Source organism: Taurulus bubalis (assembly GCF_910589615.1).
Source record: "Taurulus bubalis genome assembly, chromosome: 20".
Taxonomy (NCBI): domain Eukaryota; kingdom Metazoa; phylum Chordata; class Actinopteri; order Perciformes; family Cottidae; genus Taurulus; species Taurulus bubalis.
Genome location: NC_136608.1, coordinates 7,138,751 through 7,142,393, shown reverse-complemented (window position 1 = coordinate 7,142,393; position 3,643 = coordinate 7,138,751). Strand labels below are relative to the sequence as shown.

The following is a 3,643-nucleotide window of genomic DNA, read 5'->3' as shown; positions in this document are numbered from 1 at the left end:
TCTGCTATCTGTGCTATCCATTTTGCAAGAGCACCACCGCTGCATCGCTGATTGGTGGTTATGCAAGACTACCTTTGGACAGATCCAGGCTGACGTTAGTTGCTTTCCCTGGTTTCCAGTCCTTGTGCTATGCTGAGCTAAGCTAAGACAACCGTCTGTAGGGCAAATATGAAGCCACCACCAGCATCCAGTTAGCCTAGATTACTGGCTAACTCTTAACTATTAAGCGATAGAGCTACGAAATGGGGGAACAAATTGATAAAAACAGCAATCAAACTCCTGTGTTTGGGAATATTGCTAGTAGCCGAGCATTTACTCTGCTACCCCTGTTCATTTCCATATAAGGACACCCCAGACGTGAATTATCAAGCTTCACTGTACTATGGTAACCACACAAATACGGAAACACTCTGTTCACCCTCATGGAGCTCAGATAGTCAGCGACAGTTACCTGGTAGTCTAACAAAATGCAGAAGTACTGCTGTTATCAGAAGTTTATACTGATTTACTGATCAGTGGTTAAACAGTTCACTGGAACTATTTTATGCAGGCTTGTTGTAATGTGTTGGTGATTCATTTTTAGATTCCTATCTTAGAACTAAGAGGTTGTGTTTATGAGCTTTATGTAACTGTTGGATGAGGAACACTATTAAATACAACTGTACTATATTCTTCAGTTCACTGCAGGCCATCAGTCCTGGACCAGGTGCCCTTTTGCTGATGCCAGATTCCAAGGTACTTTTTTTTTGCCACATCAATAGTATCATCTGACTATTGCGATGCCCGTCGATAAATCTACCTGACAATCAGCTTAGAGCAACATTTCCAATATCTTATGAATATAAAACCACCATGTAAAACGGCAATGTAGCATTGGTCTCTACAATGACAGCTGTGTAATAACATCCATAATCATTTCCAGCATGGAAGGTGGTTGTGACGAGACAACAGGGCCAGGACGACGTGAAGATGTTCTCACAGATCACTGCAACGTTTTCTGTGGGGCTGTGTGTGAAGTCTGAAGGCTCGACTGTGTGCCGGATCACCGACACACACACCATGCACGTGGTAGGTGTCACGTAGATCAGTCACAACATGCTTGCGAAGATTGCAGGGCCAGATTCTGGTGTACCTGATTGCTGTTTTGTCATATTCCTTTTTTTATAGCTGGATAGCAACATAGCTTTTGTAGCTTTAAAACACAGATTGTCATCAAAGCAATACAAAGTAATTACATTTTCAATCAATGGGTATCCGCCACATATATCAACAACTTGAAATGTGTTAAAACACGTTTTCGGGTGAGCCGCTTATCAGTGTGTGTTTGCAACGCTTCATCAATCAAGCATCTCTCTCAATCACTGTGAATTCCTGCTGAAAATGGTATGACTAAAACCACACAATAGAGCCAATAAAAGCAAAACAGAAACCATGCCAACTTTCTTTACACCTATGTTGTGTGTCTTTCTTCTGTCTCAGGAGAAACATAAAGCAGTTGGCTTGAAGCTCGCAGGGGAACAATGCAACTCTTGTCTCCAGGTTTGTTTGTGCAGTTGATAGATCCTTTTAATCTGCATGTTCCCTTTTATATTTAGACAAACAGTGACTCTGAATGAACATTTTGTATTTGGACAGGTAAAGAGGCTCGATGTGAAGTTTGCTGCCACAGTCGTTCACTGTCTTGAGCAATGCAGTAAGTGCAGTTTTACTGCTCCCTTCTTCTCTTCTTGTTTTGGTTCCGTCCCGTGTTGTCTGTTGCAACTCTTTGCCTTTTAAATATTCACAACCTGAGGCGCTACAACAGTCTGAAATGCAAATGGTTTCCACTACCTCTCTTTTAAAAAACATGGGTTGAAGTAGCAAGAGGACATGTGTTTACTGTCACGCGATCTCTAATAGGGTAATCACAAACGTAAGTAAAGTCTCAGAAGTTGGCCTGAAGTGGTTTCTTGGCATCATTTAGAGGAATAAAAGGATCCTCTGTAACTGGCATTATGTACCCCACTTTAATGTTGTGTGCTATGATGGATGAAGACAACAGTTCTGTATAAACATACCGGCTCTGCAAAACGTAATGAAGACTGCCTTTGATGCATTTCCAATTTCTCTAAGCATAACTGAGAACTTCAAACATTGAGAAACTGTAGGGAGCATCCAACAGCAACAATGCATACCGGTTGTATCATCTTTCAAATGTCTGAGAAACACACAGTTGTTCTTTTATCCTCGAGAGACAGAACATTCTATCAACCGAGTGCCATGTGTCTAATAGTCTTTACGCCGTGAATTATCTTCACAGATCAAACATGGACCTTCAGACCTGTCGTCTCCAGGCAAACCTCTTGGGACTTGACTTGGGTCGTTGTACCTGCTGCCGTCTGCCTCTCTGGCATCATCATTTTCACTTTGGCGCTCCACATACTGTTAACCGGTAGGTAGAAAATGACTCTATCGTGCTCAGGCCTGCAGTATAGCACACTATTGTTCAAGGCTTCAATGCTTAAGGGAACTAGTTACTTATTAAAAGTGTTCTAATATACATTTAAAAAACTGTTGTACAGTCACAAACCATGTCAAAAAACAAGGTCATACGAGAATGGATTTATAGGTTTATATTAACCATGGGTGCCATGTATCAGGCAACTCATTTGAATGAAAAAACAGCCACTGAATTTGTCATTGTGTTGTATTTCCTCATCCTCATCTGATTAATCATGCATTCTATTTAAGTGTACCAGAGGAGGAAACGAAAAATAAATGGAGGCTGCATCTCTGAAAAGAGAACAGGTGAGGTTATCACAATAAACATGACTACAAAACATGTGCATTTTAAACCTGAAAGCTGAACCTAGACCTGTGTTTGGACAGATCCCGCTTCTGACTGTGTAGTCCCTGTATCACAACCTGCTCTCTGTGGGGTGTTCCTCATTCCCGATTCCCCACAGTGTCGGAACACTGAGAAGGCCAACTTAATCTCTGACTGACCAAAGAATGACGCTCCGGCATTACTTGTGATGTGCAGAATACAACTATAAAGTTGTTACACAAATGGTTTCTCTGTTGAATGCAGCGTACAAGGTTGGGAGAGATATTTCAAATGTTATCTTACTGTTTTTTTGCTGGTTAGTGTGCTTGTTGTAGTTAATGGCTGTTGTTGATGTATTCTGTTAGGTGAAAGTTAATGTGTATATTGCTGTTTCTTTTAAGTTAAAATATTAATTCAGCTTGCAGCTAAAAGGTCCGTTGTTGTTATTATTTATATTTTTAATAAAAAAATGCAAAATATGAAATAAAACCTGGTGATTTTTTTTCAGTAGCAAACAGTAGTCACAGCTTTCAAAGTGGCACATCTCACAGCATTACATAATATGAACATTGGAAATGTCCAAACGGCAGACATGATACTGTAAACAGAAGCAGCGAGTTTAATCACCACCTCTGACACACTTCACCAAACTGGTATATTTACTACTGTGTTGTGCTGAATTGCAAAGTGTTTGTCTTCACTGGGGTTCCCACAGTGTGCCAGTCCACTCCACTTTCATAATCCTTTGCATCTTTACATTCACATATTTCATCTGGTACGGAGTAAATGAGCCCCCAGGACCTTTTTAACCAGAAGAAAAAAAACATAATTTTGTAT

General features: G+C 40.5%; 1 long non-coding RNA gene across 1 annotated transcript; it reads left to right on the top strand.

Annotated features, from left to right (window-relative positions):
• The first annotated feature begins 2,356 nt into the window (after positions 1-2,356).
• On the top strand, positions 2,357-3,232 carry LOC306752515. Its single transcript, XR_013771220.1, has 3 exons — positions 2,357-2,431; positions 2,731-2,787; positions 2,869-3,232. It is a non-coding gene; the product is annotated as an uncharacterized lncRNA (long non-coding RNA).
• The last annotated feature ends 411 nt before the right edge of the window (positions 3,233-3,643 follow it).